The 21568-nt window shown below is 44.5% G+C and overlaps 1 protein-coding gene across 1 annotated transcript in view; it reads right to left on the bottom strand.

Moving 5' to 3' along the window:
• Nucleotides 1-17089, bottom strand: part of PIK3R6 (phosphoinositide-3-kinase regulatory subunit 6) — a 160469-nt gene extending 143380 nt beyond the window's left edge. Inside the window, exon 1 of the mRNA XM_088468468.1 lies at nucleotides 17030-17089. The gene's annotated coding sequence lies outside the window, so the exon portion shown is untranslated. The remainder of the gene's footprint in view (nucleotides 1-17029) is intronic.
• Between the last annotated feature and the right edge of the window lie 4479 nt (nucleotides 17090-21568).

The raw sequence follows: 21568 nt of genomic DNA, 5'->3' as shown, positions 1-21568 counted from the left end.
TGGTCAAGAGGTAACCATGAAAATGGTCAACACAAAAAATTGATTGCCACATGATATATTTTTTTTTTTAGCCCCACCATTCTCCCTAACCCTCCCCTTGGTGCCTATCCCTTCCTCCTGGTGCCTAACCCTAGCCTTTGGGGTAGGTGCCTGACCCTAGCCGTCCCTTCTAGTGCCTGACCCTAACCCCCCCCGGTAAGTGCATAACCTTAACTCTCCCTCCTGGTGCCTAACCCTAACCGTCGGGGTAAGTGTCTAACCCTCCAGTAAGTGCCTAACCCTAACCCTCCAGTAAGTGCCTAACCCTAACCCTCCAGTAAGTGCCTAACCCTAAAAAAAAAATATAAAAAATCACGTGTCTACCTTTTTTTGGCAACCATTTTCATGTCGACATTTTGACACAGTCGACTGTTTGTACCTGTCGACCTTCTTACGTATCTATCTTTAGTGTGTCGACATTTTTTCCCTGTCTACCTTGTTTACCAGTCGACCTATTGACTGTCTAACATCTGGTGTCTATCTAGACATTGTCGACCTTTTTACTGTCTATCTATAGTCCGGAACCCATTTCTTAGGAAGAGGCAAGGATTGTAAAAAGGAATCTACTGTATTTTGATCCCTCCTCCTTTTCCTGCCCTCACAGTGCACATGCTTGCCATAAGGTCACGCATGTGCCAATAATACTGCCAGCACAAACCGGCAGTGTAAACATTTGCCGCTACTATTAGGTTTCCCTACACCAGAGCAATATTGAATTGTATATATTTATTTAATGAAGATAAGCCCTCCCATATTTCCTGTTTTACAGCCTTGTTATATAGGCCTGATTCAGCATGGATCGCTATTCTGCTTATACGCACGGAACTGCATTGCTAATATCAGCGGATATTTAATATTTGCATTGTGAACACAGCCTGACATAAGGACGCCCACTTCCCCTTACTTACATCCGTACACTTGGCCAACATAGCGAAACAATTGGTAACATCGAGTACCATTGGACCCAGACGCACAGTTAAGGAAGCTAAGACCTCACTCAGGATTGCTAACTTCTGCACACTCTATGATTACTCAGGAGGCTTCTGGTTACTCAGTGGATAATTTATGCACGCCCATGCAATGGCGTTGAAACGCAGTGGCACGCCTGAGTTCGCACGGCCACCCTCCTGTCACCACCCACAAACGGCACTTCCTGTCAGTCACTCTGTCGTTCGTCGGCGTAGCCTCTGTGTACGCAGTTCTGACCACAGCATCTGGCTCGCGCAGGCGCACTGCGATGCATGCGCTGTGCGAATCAATCAATTGCGTGTGTATACGCAATTGCGTTCCTTGCTGGCCCATAGTTACTTAATTTTGCTATAAACATGTGGACACAGACATTTCCGCATATTTTAAGTACAGAATTGCTTTAATAATAAATCAGGGAGATAAGATATGGATTAATTACCAGGCAATTAGGATAGAGCTGGGGTGGAGCTTAACCTTTAAAAGGTCCTGGTTCCTGTGGATAATGATCGTTCAGTCCATCTGACATCTTTCACAGATACGGCCGTGCTTCACAGCAGATGCGATATATCTGAAATATACTGTATATCTGTCAAATCTGCTTGTGTGTACACACAACCAACCGACCCATATGCTGGCCACGGAATGTAGTCACCATCCTGGCGGTCGGGATGCTGGTGATCATAATACTGGCAGCAGTGGGAATCCCGGTTCTGGAATCCAGTCCGCCGGCATCCCAAAGGTAAGTATTAGGGGTAGGCACTATGGGGAGGGTTAGGGTAAGGGTGCGGGAAAGGGTGGTTAGGGTTAGAGGGAGGGTTAGGCTACTTACCTTCAGGTGTTGGGATTCTGACTGTCGGGATGCCACTGTTGGTATTCAGACCGCCATCGTCCTGACCACCGGGATCCCTTACCCAACCCACTGGTCACAGGAACCAGCGATAATGACATCACAACTGGTTCTTCTGGCCAGACATGTCGGGCGACCGATTGGTAAGTTGGTAAGTGTGCATACAAAAGGTCGTTTGTGCATAACCTTGCCAAATCTTTAGATTGGCCTGTGTGTATCCCACATAAGGCCATGAATGCTAGACCAGCTGGTTGATCTGATAGTCAGTAGGGGGTAAATTTACTAAAGTGAGAGTTTTTAGAAGTGAGTTTTAAAAGCAATGTTGCCCATAGCAACCAATCATTCTAGCTATTATCTTCTAGGAGGTGCTAGTTCAATGTTAAGTAGAATCTGATTGGTTGCTATGGGCAACATCACTTCTAAAACTCACTTCTAAAAACTCTCACTTTAGTAAATTTACCCCTAGGACTGTATTAGTTTAGTACTAGGGAAAGAGGCCAATTAGTTTGTGCACGTTGTCTGCCGTTCTAATAAATAAATCAGACTAGTACACCAAAGTTAGAATATGAGTGAGCATGATCCCGAATGTGTCAGTATCACAGTTAATTTAAATAAACTTTTCTTTATGCACTGTCTGGTTGTTCTACTAAATAAAGTGTTACTTGACTGATGGAAAAAATAAGATCAGTAATATTATTAGGCACTTCTCTAAGGCCCCCATACATCAGAAAACCACAACTAAACAATTTGAAGATTTGTTGCCCGATGTTAGGATTTCCCAATCTAGCAATCTGTGCCCATACATTACATATCTTTTTCAGTGATTTGCAGATCATTTTCATCAAACACAGATCTGTCAATCTTGAAAGGCCCATCATTTTACTAGTAACTGTCTGCAAATCTGCTGATCATGTCAATACACTAGCAATCTACAAAAGAGCTGTAACTAGACTTTTTGGTGCCCTGTGCCAGAAAGAGCATTGGCGCTCCCCTCATTTTTCAAAGGGACATAATGCACCCAAAAAATGGGAATGGCCTCATGGGGAAGGACCAGGGAAGAGACAGGGGAGGCCAGGAGATGCTGGAGATAAAATAAGAGAAAGCTACAAGTGAGAATGATAATAAAAAGAAATTTGACAGGCCCAAACAGCGCCCCCTGACCTGTGGTGCCCGGTGCGATGGCACCGGCCACACTACCCTATTTACGGCCCTGATCTACAGCCCCATATGATCTGTGAAATGTCGGACAACCTGATTTAACAATTCCAATCACTTTTTGGTTGCAATCTGCGATCTGTGAACTCCATACATTGCAGGTTTTTTTATACAATCATCTGCAAAATGCAGAATTGCCACAATCGATTGCTGATGTATGGGGGCCTTAACAGTGCAGAAACAGAGGAGCTTAGAGGTTTAGTTTAGAAAAACATGCATTTCCGTACTGTCAGAGGCGTAACTAGGGTATTTGGAGCCCATGGCAAGTTGAAGAACATACCCCACACACACACACACACATAGCAAATTATGGGCGTGGTCACATTCTGAAAGGGTGTGGCCACTGAAAATGGGGCTCGCCAACATGACACGCCACCCATTTCTCGTCACTCTGGGAACATTCCTTTGCATTCCATATGCACCTTACTTATATGGTGGTTTCTCACAATATGGAACCTCTAAAGAAATGTATCCTCCCTGGGAAGACGGCATCTTCAGCCGGTATTCACTATTCATGTAGGTCACATCATTCGGAAGATGCCTGTTTGTGTAGGAATATTAACAAGGTCATCATCCTACAACAGCGGTTCAACCAGACTCGTTCTCGTTGTGCAACTTCCTTTCCCCTGTATCTCTCAGCCACACAATTTCCCCCTGCATTGTATCTCAGCACACCATCACCTCCCCCCACTGTGTTGCCTCTCAGCCACACCATCACCTCCCCCCTGCGTCATCTCAGCACACAATCACCTCCCCCCGCGTCATCTCTCAGCACACCATCGCCTCCCCCCTGCGTTGTCTCTCAGAACACCATCACCTCTCCACCGCGTCGTCTCTTAGCACACCATCGCCTCCCACACGTGTTGTCTTTCAGCCACACCATCACCTCCCCCCTGCGTCATTTCTTAGCACATCATCACCTCCCCCTCTGCGTTGTCTCAGCACACCATCGCCTCCCCCCCTGCATCATCGCTCAACCACACAATCACCTACCCCCAGCATCATCTTTCAACACACCATCGCCTCCCCCCTGCATCGTCTGTTAGCCACACCATCACCTCCCCGCCGTGTCATCTCTTAGTACACCATCGCCTCCCCCCCGTGTCATCTCTCAGCGCATCATCTTCTCCCCCGTGTTGTTTCTCAGCACACCATCGCCTCCCCCCCTGCGTCGTCTCTCAGCCACACCATCACCTTCCACCTGCATCGTCTCTCAGCACACCATTGCCTCCACTCCTGCGTTATCTCTTAGCCACACCATCACCTCCCCCGCTTCGTTGTGTCAGAGCACACCACCATCTACCCACCGTGTCATCTCTCAGCACACCATCAGGACGTGTGAATGAGAGGCTGAAAGGCTCTACTTGTGATAATCCATATATATATATATATATATATAATATATATATATATATATCAATCCAAGGTCCGGCACTCCAGATAAATGAAGAAATAGCAGGGGTGCCCTCACAGAAGGGTTAAATAAACAATCAGAGGTGCAGCAATCCCTTGTAAAAAATCACAAAACCCACAGCAGTGATAACAGAACATTTCAGTACTTTAAGTACTATCTTCAGCTATACAGTACATAAACATACATCTTACCTTAAATACACCCCACTGCTCAACACACAAGAAGCGCGCCAGATGGGAAACACGAGGCCCTAGTGCAGATTGATGCCCTCATTGATAAATTCATATTACATGGCTACAGCAGTAAAAGCTTGCCTACCACCAAGGAGAAAGTGATCTTAATTGATCGTATGTCATTATTGATGAAACGTGAGTCCTGTGATAAGAAAACAATATTGCCGTGGGTTAACAAGTTTAATGTTTTGTCTCCCGGTGTGAATAGGGCCTCTAAAAAACATTGGCCTATTGTCAAATATGACAAGAACCTGGGTCTAACTAATACTAATATCATGTCATGTTATTCCAGAGGCAGGAATTTACGGGACATCTTTGTTAAGGCTGACATCTCTAACTGTGGTGTAATAGCCACTAAAAAGCACTTTTTGTCGGTGGTGAAAAATGGATGCTTTAGATGTTCCTATGTAACCTCCCGGTACTTAATTCCTGGAGAGATCTTTACTTACCCTCATTCTGGCAAACAATTTTTTCTATTCGACATCACTTGACTTGTAACAGTTCATTTGTAATCTACCAGATTATATGGCCTTGTGGGCTTTCTTATGTGGGCAAAACCCAATGGAAATTTAAGGAACGCATGGCAATGCATCAGTCAAGCATACGCGCTGCATTGTCATGTGGATCAAGTGATCAACCAGTGGCTCGCCACTTTGTGGATTTCAAACATAATTTGGCATGACTTCGCTATAGGATGATTGATCATATCCCTCAACTAAATAGAGGTGGAGATAGAAACTGTTTATTGTTGCAGTGTGAATCAAGGTGGATTCACAGGTTAGATGTGGTTGCACCCCGTGGGCTCAATGAATCTTTGGGCTTATCATGCTTTTAATATGTCATAGTCATGCTAACAGGCGATATATTCAATATGTGAAAATCTTAATGTCTTATGACCTCTAGCATGCTATTTGGCTAACATGCGTTCTGATATGCAGGTATTTAAATCACATGCTTTTTTTGTCATGTAATGTTGGTGCTTTTTATAATTAATTTTTATGTGACCATTTTATTGCTATAATGTTACCTGTGTTATGATGTATAATATTTAGGAAAAAAATCTAATTATGTATTCTATGGAATCTGTTTATATCAATCCACCATATTGCTTGATTTAAATGGGTAATGATCATTTAGATGCATGTGTACGTGCCTGATATCACCGAGGATCTTATTCTGTTAGCCTGATAATGTTGTCTTTATTCATGCTCGTTATCTGTATATGTTCACTTGTTGCTATGGTGAGGTGATTGGGATCAGCTGTTGATGATGCGCTTGTTGATGACATCATCAGGATGCGACGCCAGCTGGCCTCGTGTGTCCTGTCTGGCGCGCTTCTTGTGTATTGGGCAGTGGGGTGTAATTAAGGTAAGATGTATGTGTATGTGCTGTATAGCTGAAGATAGTACTTAAAGTTTTGAAACGTTCTATTATCACTGCTGTGGTTTGTGTGATTTTTTACAAGGGAGTGCCGCTCCTCTGATTGTTTGTATATATATATGTTTATATATATATATATATATATATATATTAGGGATGTGCAGGCTCGGATAGGTTCGAGTTTGCACGTGGAGTTCGGATTTTTCCCTCCAAAAAAACGGAACTCAGAACGAGGCAAAACGTCATCTTACATGGACGAACATCATCATTCCTGGTCTTTTGTCCAGGAATGATGATGTTCGTCCATGTAAGATGACGTTTTGCCTCGTTCTGAGATCCGTTTTTTTGGAGGGAAAAATCCGAACTCCACGTGCAAACTCGAACCTATCCGAGCCTGCACATCCCTAATATATATACATATAATATATATATATATATATATATATATATATATATATATATATTAGGGGTGAGCGGGTTCGGATTTCTGATGTGATGTGTCGGATTTAGAGAGAGAGAGAGAGACTGACAAGGGTAAAAAAGGATAGCGATACAGTGCTGTAGAAAACAATGTGGTGTACTTTACTTACGCGGCTCGGAGACGCCAGTGGGTGCTGGTGGAGTTGCCGCCGGGGAGACGCCAGTGGGTGGTGGTGGGGTTGCCGCCGATGCTGGTGTTAAAATGTTAAAACATTTTTTTATTTTGACTGAATGTGTTTATTTTATTTGAACTTTCTTGAGAAATAATTTTATTGAGGTTTATCAGAATACATAACATACCAGTACAAAACAATATGAAAATGGTATCTGACAATGATCACACAATGTTGAAATCGGCATACAAATATATTCATATAAAGCAAAATAGCGCAGGCTTGCCCACCCTCCCAATTTGGCCGGGAGCCTCCCGAATATCGGGTGCCGCTCCTGACCACCCAGAAAGGCAGGCAAGCCTCCCGGCTGCTGCCTGCCCTCCCCAACTACTTACTAGAAACCCCCGCAGCAGGGGGCCCTATTATGCAATTTGCTGTGAATGCTTCACAATGCCTTTATTTTCGGCATTGTGAGGAGAGGCGGGGCCATGATAATGCAATCATGCAGCTCCGCCCCTGGTCCCGCCCCCAAATGGACCCATTGACCGGCCACGCCCCCCACTGTTTGCAGGCATTCAGCTCCCTCCCGGAAGGAGGGAGCTGAATATCGGCAAGAATGAAATAGCGATGTGGGAGATACTAGAATATTTTGAATGGGCAGAAGCAGGCGGAAGAAGAGAGAGGGGAGAAGATATAAAGAGGAGGGGGAGTCAGAGAAGAAGGGAAGTGTTAGTAAGGGAAAGGAGGGAAAAGGGGTGGGAGACTGCTGGCAAGTGTTGCATATAACGAGGAGCTATAGATTGTCAAGTACGAGTCTCATGATAAGAAATCCAGGGAGACTAGATTCCAGTGAATTTGTGTGGGCAGCTAGTAATATGTTCTAAATGGTAAGTGTGCCAAAAGGAGTTGTGTAGAGCAGAAGAGGAGTGGGGAGTCTACTTTCTTCCAGTAAGCCACAACGGCGCAGTTAGCCGTGTTAAGGATGTTACAAATAAGTGCTTGAGTATTTTAATAACTATTGGGAATGGGCCGTGGTTGGAGGGAATATGAGAGGCAGTGTGGGAGTGAAACGCACATGAGGAAGAGAATTAAACGATGTACCATGTCCCAAAAGCACCTCATTTTAGGGCAGTGCCATCTAATTATGTTTATAAGTGTCCTGGGTGTTGGTATGCCTGATGTAAACTGGCTACTGATGAATAGCTGGATACATCTTAAAAATGCATATGCCTCAATTTTGTTTTATGTTCTTACTGTATATGTACAGACTGACGGGGGTATTTATCATAGTTTGGAGAGAGAGAAAATTGTGAGCGATAAAGTAGCAACCAATCAGCTCCTGTCATTTTGCAAACACAGCTTTTAAAATGTAACTTAGAAGCTGATTGGTTAATACTTTAGCTCTCACAATTTTATCTCTCTTTAATCTTTGATAAATACAATTGTACAAAAAAATAAATATCTACAGTGTTGTTCCTATACTATATTCTGTATAGCTTATTATCTGGACCTGACAAACTAAAGAGCATATTGCCTGTAGTTTTACGTACAACTTTGTAGACGCATATGCAGGCCGGTGCAAGGTTTCAGGGCGCCCTAGGCAAAGGTTCACAATGCCGCCCCTGTTTTCTCCCAAACCCTCCGCCCAGCTCACAGACACATACACAGCGCCCTAATAGTATTCACATGACCCAAATTAAAGGGATGATTCCCCCTGCAATGCCCAGAGTAGTAAGGGCCCCTGTAGTGCCCCCAGTTGTAATGCCCTTGTAGTGCCATCAGTAGTAATGCTCCCTGCAGTGCCCCCAGAAGTAATGGCCCTGCAGTGCCCCCAGTAGTAATGCTCCCTGCAGTGCCCCCAGTAGTAATGCCCTTGTAGTGCCCCCAATAGTAATGCTTCCTGCAGTGCCCCCAGTAGTAAGGGCCCCTGCAGTGCCCCCAGTTGTAGTGCTCCCAATACTGCCCCCATATGTTGCCCCCTGTAGTAAGCCCCCCCCCCGCACAACACATAAAAAAAAAAATACTTACCTTAAACTGCGCTCCAGTGCCTGCTGCCGTCCGTCCCCGGTTCCCGCTCCGCGGAACTATGGGAGTGATGTCATGACATACTGCATTCGGCATCATGGCATCGTTAACGATATTCCCAGTTTGAGCTGCATGTACAGCTGACTGGGGATATTGTTAACGACCCGCAGGAGCACCCTTCATTGGTCGTTCAGACCATACACACTAGACGATATGAACAATATATTTTTGAACGATATCTATATCGTTCATATGGTCACTTTTATCGTCTAGTGTGTACGCAGCATAAGGTTACAGTTGTTGCTAATAAAAATAAAAACAAATAGCCATTCACAGCTTGTCTTTTTAACAGCAGCACCAGTGTGTTTCTAATACCCTTTTTACACCGATCTAAAAATCTCGGGTTGATCAACCCGGGATATTTGTCTGTGTAAATGGATCGACCCGGGGATCCAACTCGGGTACTTTGCAGGGTTGGCCACGGGTCGCTCCCTTGGCACCCTGCAGTGTAAACAGCACGATTTGGGTCACGATGACCCAGATTGTGCCGCATGCCTCCCGATTGGCAAGCTTCAGTGGCACTTGGAGATGACATGATCTCCAAGCGTCCACTGCAATACCTGAAAAGCCGGGTCACTGCAGACTCGTCTCCGGTGTGAACGGCGCCGACTCGGGAATATCCCGGGTCAGCGCCGCAGTATGTAAGGGGTAAGTTCCAGGTCTGATCCAGATTGGAACCCTGGGCCTGATTCAGACGCTCGCAACCATGTCCATGGTGGTCCAGAGCGCATGCGCACGACGAAGCTGGCTCCATCATGCGCATGCGCGAGACCCGGATAGCGACGGGCAATCCGTCACTCCCGGTCTCGCACCAAAGGGGGCGTGCTGTTGATGTTGAGTGACAGCACGCCCCCCTTTGGAGGGCGGGCCGGGGGGTGGCTGCCCTGGTGGAGGCGTTCCCATGAGAACGCCTACCGTTTGGGGGTGGCCCCACTGACATCACAGCCGAAAGCTGTCTGGGGCTTGCGGCCACGAGACCTTACCACAAGGGTCTCGTCACAAGCCCGATGGTCGCGATGGTCTTGACATCCCACAGCAATGCGAGCGGCCAGGAGGACGCTCCATAAAAAAAAAAAAGACGCCCTGATTCAGAGCAAGCGCTCTGTCAGAGCGTCCAGCACTGAATCAGGGCCCCTGTTCCAACCCCCGGCTCAGACGGAACTTTGGTATAAAAGAGGTGTTAGATGCAATTTAAGACAGAACAACCATTTCAACATCATGAGGTATTGCAGCAAGGTTTAGTACCCAGTGCAATTATTTCACTTAGGCACCATTTTTGAATGAAATTCCCATTTTATTTATTAGGAGTAAATAGAGGGGGTTGGAAGATATGTAATATAAATTGTACATTAATATGTATATGCAAGGGCCTTCCATTGGGCATTAAGTATGAGTCCACCACGGTGTCCTAGCAACAATGAGATTATTAAATAATGGTATTTTTAATTACAGGGTTGGCAGGGAAATCTAAACTTCCTCATTCCTCTTCACAATGCCTCTGCAATGACATTTCTATCAAACCATTCCTATACAATACTTTGTGAAAAAAGAACACAAGTGGAAGCGCTGTCTCTGAGAATCTCAATAATAAGTGTAATGGTGTCAACTATTGATGTTAACCAAGCATAATAAACATAAATTAAGCTGGTAATTAATGGACAATACCATAGGCAAATCTATAAAAAACTTTATATGGAGAGAAATATTAAAAAAAATGCAGATTTAAAAAACACAGATAATGGAATAACATATAAAAATAAAATGAAAATGAAAACCAAATGAAATTAAATACACATAAATTGCAATGATATAATAATAAAAAACATCTATTAGCTTGAAACCATCTATTTGGTAATGTGACAAAATCGTATAATAGTGGCTTACTAAATTTAATCTTATAAAATCAACCTGTAACCCAAGTTTGGACAGATGCCTTTGTTGGCAACTAAATTGCCACACACTTTCAATAGGCTGCAACAATGTTACCAATTGATGTCAATAAACGCTGGAAGTTGTAATAATAGCCACCAGTCATGAAAGGAATTATAGAAAACAGTGGCACATCAAATGCACATGAATTGACACCGGGGTTATGTCCCTGTGACACCGCTGGTATAATCCCGATTCAGCCTATAGAGGAGACCCGATTGGGGTGTAGGAACAGTACATATGTAGTGTCCTGACAAACGGACACTCTGGAGCCAATGGTACATGGCCTCCGTGGAAATAATAATAATGGTACCTCAGTGTCTAGTAAACGAGTTCCACAGCCTTCGGCCGTCCGGGATATATCCTTACCGAGTGCACTCGTAGCCGCTTAGTAGTGGACTGTCAGTGCTCTTAAATTAATTAGCGGGACAGCAATAACTGCAGCGTGTGTCCTGGAGCTCCTAGTCCGGCTCCCGTCAGGCTGTATTGCAGATGAAATAAGCCCACCTGGAGTTCAGCTGGGTAGCCGGAAACTCCTAGTTCGGCTCCAGTTGGGCTGCGGTGTGTAAACAATTCACCCACGTGAGGTTCAGATGTGCATAATCAGCAAAACGGGGGTTGTGAGCTTGACGCGTTTCTCGGCACTTGCCGTTTCTTCAGCCCAGCTGAACCCCAGGTGGCTATTATTACAACTTCCAACGTTTATTGACATCAATTGGCAACATTGTTGCAGTCTATTGAAAGTGTGTGGCAATTTAGTCAAAACTTGGGTTACAGGTTGATTTTATAAGATTAAATTTAGTAAGCCACTATTATACGATTTTGTCACATTACCAAATAGATGGTTTCAAGCTAATAGATGTTTTTTTATTATTATATCATTGCAATTTATGTGTATTTAATTTCATTTGGTTTTCATTTTCATTTTATTTTTATCTTTATATGTTATTCCATTATCTGTGTTTTTTAAATCTGCATTTTTTTTATATTTCTCTCCATATAAAGTTTTTCATAGATTTGCCTATGGTATTGTCCATTAATTACCATCTTAATTTATGTTTATTATGCTAGGTTAACATCAATAGTTGACACCATTACACTTATTATTGAGATTCTCAGAGACAGCGCTTCCACTTGTGTTCTTTTTTCATGTTGTATATGAGGGTCAGCTCTTCGATTGGTAGCAGCAGTCATCTAAGATCTGATTGATTTACCTCTGTATTGTCTCTTAAATTAAGTAGGTCCTGTTTACTGAGTAGTAATCACCATTATTTATTCCCTCCTCGGTAGTATAGCGCCCTGATTGTGTTTTTTCTATACAATACTTTATCTTGTATGTATGTTACAGGTAATGTGTCTAATTATTGGCTTGATATTTATTTTATTTTTAATCCAAACATCCAGCAATAATATGCCTACAAGTATAATAATAATAGCATGCACTGTTAAGATTGTTGTAAAATACTTTATTTTACAGTATGAAGCTGCAAACATGTACCTAACATACATTCCAATGCTGCAGTTCAGCATATTGTTTTGAAAGCCTGTATTGTATTGGTTTGAAGGTGGGATTTTTAAATTTTACTTAAGCTGGGTATACATTGTCAGATAAAATGTCTGTCAGAACAACAGATATTTTATCTGACAGCCTGCTATTGTGGCCATACACTGAGAGATAGGGATCGCCATTGACCATTGATGGGTATTGCCATCGATGTTGGAAATACAATGGTTCTCCGCCATTGATGGCACAAAGCAATGTCCAAGCACATATTAAAGCAGAAATGACCATCGGTAGATGAAAATATTGATGGTTGACAGCTGATGGATGCATACCATCTAGGTCAACCACCGATGGTACAATTGATAACCATCGATGGTTAACCCAACGATGGCCATTTGTGGGTGGTGACAGGGGTTGGTCGGCCGAAGGCAGGCATTCCAGTGCGTTTCAACGCCATTGCAGGGGTGTGCATAAATTATCCACTGCGATACCCTACGCAGCCTGAGGCCTCATAGCATGCGCTGAAGTGAGCAATTCCTGAGTGAGGTCTGACCTTAACTATGCGTATGGGTCAGATGGTACTCGATTGTACCGATGTTTTGGCAGTCTTGCTTACCATTACGGATGTGCATGTAGGTGAAGTGGGCGTCCTTAAGTAGTGCTGCGGCATTGCGATCACTATGGATTAGCATACTATCGCAGTTGAATATTGCGATCCGTAGTGAATCAGGCCCATACTGTAGTCTGAATACAGTAAGGCCTTGCTTGCATAATTGAGTAAGATGCTTATTGTCTGTTTATATCCTTATCAATTGCAGTTGTCTGGGAACTATGAGGCTTATCCACACCAGCTATGAGGCCTATCCACAGTGTGTGAACCATTCCACAGCTAGTTCTGCTCAGAGACTAATATCTTGTAATGGTGGTGGCACACCAGATATTGTTTTGACTTGTAATGTTCCATGTATGGCACCAAAATAAAAAAAACATTGCCAACACCATATGTACACCATAAATATTTATAGTACATTAGGTCATTGGAGGGTTATATGGAAACTTTCTCAATGATATTTGCGGTAATGTTTTTCTCATACTTAAATGGCCGGAAGCCTCCTGAAGATCGGCTGGTACTCCTGACCCCCTGCAAGAGAAGGAAAGTCTCCCGAATTGACCACTGCAACCCGCGCCCCCCACCTGCACCAGGTCGCAGCCACTTCTTGAGCGAAAGTGGGCAGACTGGGGGGGGTGGCGCAATTTACGTTGAATTGCGTCATCTTAGCCCTGCCCCCTGCTTTACTATGTCGATAATATTGGCATTGTAAAACTGGGGGGCAGGGCTGCAATCCCGCTGCCATACCCCCATACCGACCACTTATGCCACCGCCACGCCACCTGCTGCACCAACCTGGCTGCCTCCCAGTCAGAATGTCGGTAAGTATGGTTTTTCTTTCATTTAATGCAAGTAAACAGACAGATTCAGTGCTAAAGGATTGTACAGTACATTATCTAAGACAGACAGAAAAGGGAGCCAGTTTCTAGTGAAATAACTGCATACTTCCACAAAGACAGCAAGTAATAACACACATTATTAGGCACACTGTACTCAGGGCCTGATTCAGATTTTGGAATAGAGCATACTTACCTTACCCTCCGGGAGGGGGCTGCCAGGTCAGTGCAACAGGGCTGGTGGGGGCGGTTTAAGCAAGCAGAGCAGGGGCGCGCCGCATCACCGTAGCCCTGCCCCCTGCTTTATAATGCCGATATTACCTACATTTTAAAGCAGAGGGTGAGGTTATGATTATACGATTCATCGCGAATCGCGTCCTTGCACCCCCGGGCCACCCACTTTTGCAGCACTCACAGGGGGGTTGCGGGGGGGCGGCCGCCACCCCGGGGGATTTGCCTACTTTTGTGAGGTGCCTGGAGCCACACCTGATTTTCAGGAGGCTCCCGCCAGTCCGGGGAAAGCAGGCAAGTATGGAATAGAGTAAGATAGAGAAAGTAACTGTGCACCTGGACAAACCATGTAGCAATGCAAGGGCTGCAAATACATACATTTTTTTGCATGCAGGGTAAATACTGGCTGCTTTTGCATGTAGCTCATAAATGTTGGACAGCTTTATTTTTACACTGCAATTTAGATATCAGTTTGGATACACTCCTCCCAAATCTAAATTTCTCTGCACATATTAAATCTGACCTACAAGTCACACATATGCACAAGAGCCCCTACTTCCAGCGGAAGGAGCCAGATAGGGGTGGAGGTATCCGAAAGGATCCCTTTTCACGACCCGGGACTCCCATATGGAAGGAGCGGGTAGTGGCAGTACTCGCCACCTGAAGATAGCGAATGCTCCCGCAATCAAACTTGAGCTTGATGAATTCTGTCCCCACGCTAGTGTATGGGGACAGCGGGCCATTCCACAAGAAGAAGGTATGTAGGAGATATCTGTGATACTAGTGTATGAGGACAGCGGGCCATTCCGGGAGAGGAAGGTAAGTAGGAGATATCTTTGGTACTAGTGTATGGGGACAGCGGGCCATTCCGGGAGAGGAAGGTAAGTAGGAGATATCTGTGATACTAGTGTATGGGGACAGCGGGCCATTGCGCGAGAGGAAGGTAAGTGGGAGATATCTGTGATACTAGTGTATGGGTGCAGCAGGCCATTCCGGAAGAGGAAGGTATGTAGGAGATATCTGTGACACTAGTGTATAGGAACAGCGGGCCATTCCACGAGAGGAAGGTATGTAGGAGATATTTGTGATACTAGTGTATGGGGACAGCGGGCCATTCCGCTAGAGGAAGGTAAGTAGGTGATATCTGTGATACTAGTGTATGGGGACAGCGGGCCATTCCGGGAGAGGAAGGTAAGCAGGAGATATCTGTGATACTAGTCTATGGGTAAAGCGGGCCATTCCAGGAGAGAAAGGTAAGCAGGAGATATCTGTGGTACTAGTGTATGGGGACAGCGGGCCATTCCGGGAGAGGAAGGTAAGCAGGAGATACTGTATCTGTGATATCTCCTGCTACACCTTCTTGATGAATGGCCTATAAATTAATTTCTACAAATGCAGGTGAAAATGTTCATTTTCACTGCTTTTGTAGAAATTAAGTGATAAAGAATAGACCCCTTAGTGGCAAAATATATCTATGGATGGGCATCCCTTATAATGTAGAATGCAATTTCTCTTCATATTCATCATGCTATATATGTAAAACTCATTTAAAATGTATTAATTTCCAGGCATAAGTGTGCTATATGTTATATGCCTATAATTGAGTTCCCATAATTTTATACAGACATCATTATGGGGAAGTAGTTGAAATGCTGGTTGTTATCGGAATACGAATGCTCAGAATACCAGCGCCGGAATCCCGACACCAGACAAAATCTCGGCGCCTGCATCCCGACATTAAGTAGTGGGGCTAGGGGGAGGGTTAGAGTTAGGCACTAGGGGGGGATGTTAGGCTTAGGGTGAATGGAGGGAGGGTTAGGTTTAGGGGCAGGGGTTGGGTTAGGGTACTTACTGGACATTGTCAGTATTTTAACCCTTTCGGGATGCCAGCGTCAGTGTTCTGACCGCCGGAATCTGGAGCGCCGGCATCCCGTACCCAACTCATCATTATGACCTGACATTTACAAACGATAAACTATACTTTGCTTCCTTTTACTGTAGGTGCTGAATGTAATAAAACCGTAATATAATATCACACTTAACGAAAAGCTAAATTTACAAAATATACAGTAAAATCCCATCCACTATACCACTGGTTCTCAAATTCAATCATCAGGTCAAACAGTTCACGTTTTCCAGGTCACCTAGCCAGTGCTCAGGTATATTCATTACTCACTGACATGTTTTAAAAGATCCACATGTAGAGCTAGTTATTTCACTTGTGTGAGGGGAACTGGAAAACGTGAACTGTTTGGGCTCCCGGGAATCGAGTTTGAGAACTTTTGATGTACTATACCAATGATCCAGTGTTCAGGGACCCTCCCATTTGTGAGATGTTCACTCTACATTCTTCTATAAAGACCAACTCCCTAGCCAGCCAATGTCAACCTTGGAATTCACTACTCTGACACCTCTTGTGTATTAGGCAGCGGCTGTTGAAGCCACTCAATTGCTCTTGAAATCTCTGTCTATACGCATCCCAATGCCTTTTCTGGCAGGTGACTTAACTGTAAAAGAGAAGACGTTAAGATAAACACTTGATGAACTGTAGGCATCCTGAAACCACAGTTTCTCCAGCTGGGAACTCAGACATTCTTGGACCATCCACAGCTAGAGGTAGCCTTTGTGAACAACCCATCCTCCGATAAATCTTTCAGTGCACGCTGCCATCGAATGTATTGCAATCCCTTTGTATCAGAAGTGTATAAAATAAGGTCAAGGGTTTCTTCTTTAATTCTATTTTAAGGGAGTATTTAACAAAGCTGGGAGAGAGATAAAATTGTAAAAAATAAATGACCAACCAATCAGCTCCTAACTATAATTTTTTAAACACAGAAAAATGTAAATTGGAAGCTGATTGGTAGGTACTTTATCTCTCACAATTTTATCTCTCTCCCAGCTTTGATAAATATCCCCCTTAATCTGGATAAATCACAAAACTGAACTAATACAAAATACGTACACTTCAGTAGTTAAAGTCAGGAGGACACATCTGCTCTGCAGCATAATTGTCATAATTGCTGGAAACTGATACTGTCAGTGCCGGCTACAGATGTCAACTTGTTCAAAGTGCAGTAACATGTAGTTTACAAAAAAGACCTATAGTATATATCAATGTAATATAATAAATCACATTTAATTTACCTTGGTCCTAAATGAAGTGTCCCAGCTGTAAACTGAACTTGTGTCTGTAGCCTAGTAACACCCTTCTGCAGTTTCCTGTCCCTGTGTCACCTCCCCCTGCAAACAGTGTCACACCTGCCCAGATCAGAAGCCTACACACATTTCCAGCAGAAGTTGCACAGGTGCTAAATTCAAGGTCCACTAACCAAACGTAACAGTTTCTGGAAACATTCACAATCACGTGTGCAAAGGTTTCTATATTTTGTCAGTAGATATTTTCTAATGTCAGTAATTTTATCAGCTTCTCACCCTCAGTGTAACAACTGAGAACTGAAAGGGCTCTTTGCAGTTTATCTTCATAGCATCTAATCACTGTAAATTTAAATCGTTTATTTCTAAGGGTAATATGAGAGTAATATCACGAGTGCTTTAATCGCTCCAGCTTTGACAGAAGTATCTAATTCACTCCACAAATGTTCTATAACTGAAATACAGAGTTGCTCTGTCAAATTACAATAAAAAATGTTTCTGAAGTGGTAAATACTGTAGCTAGCGTGCCCATCTAATATAGAGGGCGTAGCTTCCCCTATTGTAGTTAACATTGCTTATAAGTTTTTCTTTAAACAGGAACCTTTACGTAAATACTTGTAGCTATTTCAACAAACGGCTTGAGTGTGTTTCAGGGGTCAAGCAGCCATAATGTTGTGAAAATAGGGAACTTGCAATTGCTTATCTCAGAAAGGATTGGTATATGAGGAGGAACGTTATAAAGGGGCCTATTTATCAAGTAATATTTGCGGGATACTCTGTTTACAGGGGATACAATATTAAGGGTCCCCCAAATGTACCAAGCAGGAGCCACAGCAGATTTCAAGATTGGAGATATCTGCTTTGGCCCTTTATTTCTGACTGGGGGCTGCAAAGCTGTCAGAGGTTCCAAGCTCTAGAATACGGAGTTTGGCTCCGATCGGATAACGCTATCTCCATAGTACTATAGTATTCTCTGGGCTACTATTTTGCAAAAATTATTGGGAGAGGGTTGCATGGTCAGTAGACTGAGCATTTGCTGTAGTCCCGATAGAGGAGTGAAGAGATCACTAAGATATACAGTATATATAAATATATAGAGATAGATAGAGGGCTATGCAAACACACACATCCATATAATAAGCGAGAAAGCCTGTCTGTCTGTTTGTCCTTTATGCATGGCCAGAGTTTTAGTCCTAGCACCAAATTTGGCATGGTGTTGTAGTTTGGTTAGGATTAGGTTTTTGCCTAGGTTTGAACTTCATCTGGGCCACACACTTTCACACAATTCCTAAAAATGGGGACACTCTTACATTACACAGGTTTCGGGGCTGGCTCAAGTGGAAATTGGCAGTCTGCCAAAAACCTGTGAGAAAGCTACAAATGTATTCTTTTAAGCTGGCCATTCACTGCCCTTTATACATTACACCACACAGTAATTAACCTTACACTACACAGTAATGCCCCTCACACATTAAACCACAAGTAATGCCCTTTACAGATTATATAACACATTCCACACAATAGTTGTACCCCTTACACATTATGCCACACAGTAATGCCCCTTATTTTCCTCCCTAAAGTACCTCACCTCCCCATGTCCATCCAGCAGCCTCTTGCTTCCCCCTGTGTGCCATCAGCAGCCACCAGGTGTGGATTTGATGCCGGGCCACAAGCTAATTACAACCGGTACACTGGCAGGCAGAGGCAGACATGCACAGATAGCATCGGCACAATATGAATCTGGCGCCGGTCATGAGCCACTAGGAGCTAGTGAGACTGACAGCCAAGCAGGAGCTGCCACTGCTGATTGGCTGCCGGCTGCGCTGTCTCTCCATATCTGCGTGCCGGTGCGCCATCTGACACCCAGTCTCCCCTCAGTGGCCCTGACTGGACCGGCCCACTTTGTGTGTGTGACTGGGTGCAGGGGGAGCTGCAGGCCACAGACAGGGCTGCCATCAGAAATCATTAGGCCCGGGACTAACAAAATAACAATGGCCCCCGGGCCCCCAGCCCCCCCACTTTATTCAGACATAAAAAAGGCAAATATTATAAACATCTGAAATACTGCAAAAAAATATATACAAGAAGTATCAGACACAATTACCATAGCTGACTCCTTCTATTCTGACTGTCTTCTCCGGCTCCCAAGTCCTCACACCACATTCCTTGGGTCCCCTTTCATTCAGCGACATGACTCCATGATGTCACGTCCCGCCGGCTCACTAAAAAAACTTTATTGTGGCCAATGCAGTAGGTAAGAGTGGAGGGGGAGGGGCAACTGGGTGTCACTCATGCTATTGTGTGGCGGGGGGGTGAGAGCGGGCCACCGACTGGGCCTGTCACTCACAATCTTTTAAGTGGATAGTGGTGGCGGGTCGGTGGGCAGTACTAGGGGAGTGTGCAGGCCCCCCGAGTGTCTGGCCGCGGCGTGGGTAGGCGGAGCGGGAGGGCGGACCTGGGCTGGACCTGTCACTGTCAGCCACTTTTATTGTGCAGTGACAGGTGGTTATGAGCAGCCGGACAGCGGGGCCCCCGAGTGGCCGGGCCTGAGACTCTAGTCCTGCAGTCCCCTCCTGATGGCGGCCCTGGCCACAGAGGCAGCCAGGGCACCATAGCAGCCGCACCCCTTGCACCCACAGTAGTTATGCCACTGTTTGCATGCATGTTAGCAAACAGTGGGGTCCTTTTCAGGATCAATGGAATGGGGTTATAGGTGAGGACAATGTAAACAAATAGAGGCTACAGGAGGATGTGAAATTGAAGAGAGAGAAAATGTGATATGTGTAAACTATAAGAAGGGAGTTATATAGGGACTCTATAAAGGTTATGTGAGTGGTTCTGGAATCTGATAAGCTTGTCTGAAGAGGTGAATTTTCAGAGAACGCTTGAATGTTTGGAGACTAGCGGAAAGTCTTTTTGTGCGTGGGAGGGCATTCCACAGGGTGGGTGCAGCCCGAAAAAAGTCCTGTAACCGTGCATATCCAGGAAACTCCTTACTGCACTCACTGCTTGTACATAGCAAGTACTTCCCTATCTGCGTGCTGCTCTTGTTGATTGATCTTGTTGCTCAAAGCACTTCTGACTGGATCGTCTCTGTACACTGTAATTTGTGCCTTCATACTACTCGCTTATTACCTCATCTACAGCATGAACACCCTTACTTCAAACACCTCCCTTATTGTATGTCCACATAATCCTTTACTTTATCCATCCCTATCCTCCCCCTCCTGTCTCCTCCAATTGCTGTTTCCCCTTCTTTCTCTCATCAGTCTGCTTTCCAACCCTCTGCTTCTTTTCCCTGCCTTTCCTGTTCCTCCACTCTCACCCACCTCCTTTCCTTCATGGCCTTGTTACCCCACCATTAAGCCCCATTCCCTCCTGGTTCTGTCTGTCACCTCCAGGGCTGCCAAAAGAAATCTAGACCCGGGTACTGCAACATCCTGCAGGACCACAGCATGTTGGGTATGGCTGCACCCATTTGTGGGTGGGTCTAGCATATGAGATGCACCCACTCACAGGAGCATGGCATAACACCCAGCAGCTGGGACTAAAGTATTCACTATTAGGATGGCGGGACAGTCCCATAATAGCTGCATTTTTAGCTGGATGTATTTAGATGCTAAAATGTAACAGACAAAAATTAAAGTGCAACTTTTTTATTTTGTACATCTCTCATGTAAATAACACATAAACAAAATCTATTTTTTGTTATAAAGATAAATGAATTAAGGATTTAATTTTGACATAACATCAGGTCATCTTATAAGCACACATTCTGCTGCTTGTATCCTAACCCACTGCTCCATGCTCCTTCCTCACTATCTACCCCATCTGTGTCACCCCTGTCTGTCTGTCCCTCCCATTTAGAATGTAAGCTCTCACGAGCAGGGCCAGTCACTTCCTCCAAAAGATGACTTCTTCTCCCCCTACTTACATTATCATTTAGTCCTAACTCCCCAATTGGCACCTAACACTTGGTTGCTGGGGCCTGCTGCTTGTGTTATGCAGCTATGTTTATAAACCATGTCCTTGTCCTGCATTGTTTTGTATTACTATTAGCTGTTTTTCTTGTGCGCTCATTTATGTACCATGTAAGGCACTGCGGAACCTTTGTGGCACCATATAAATAAAGGATAATTATATATTGTGATAGGATCACTGGTAAAGTGGTCTGTGGCAGGTACATTTGTCCCAGATTCCTGTCTTATGTGTTTTAAAACCCCCAGGAGAAAGTCTGCAGTGTAGCAGGCTTGAGTCTCGGCTTTTTGAAAAGCCGGTTTGGGACCTGGGGGTTGTGGGTGAGAGGAGAGGGAGGGCTCCACCCACGGCCACTCTAGGTTTTGGTTCTCGCAGCCTGGTAACAGGCTTGTTAGTTTTCCACCTGAGAGTGGCCAATATAAGCCTAGTGTGTTTAGGGCTGAGTGTCTCACCTGGGAGAGCAGACAGGGAGTTTGCTCAGAGACACTTGAAAACCTAACTGTGAGTGTTGTGCTGTGCCTTTGTTGCTGGTGAGGGCATTAGGCCCTGCCA

The sequence above is a fragment of the Taudactylus pleione genome, unplaced genomic scaffold, assembly GCF_031769625.1.
Source record: "Taudactylus pleione unplaced genomic scaffold, aTauple2 ptg000012l, whole genome shotgun sequence".
In the NCBI taxonomy this organism is placed as follows: Eukaryota; Metazoa; Chordata; class Amphibia; order Anura; family Myobatrachidae; genus Taudactylus; species Taudactylus pleione.
This window is presented reverse-complemented; position numbering and strand designations above follow the sequence as displayed.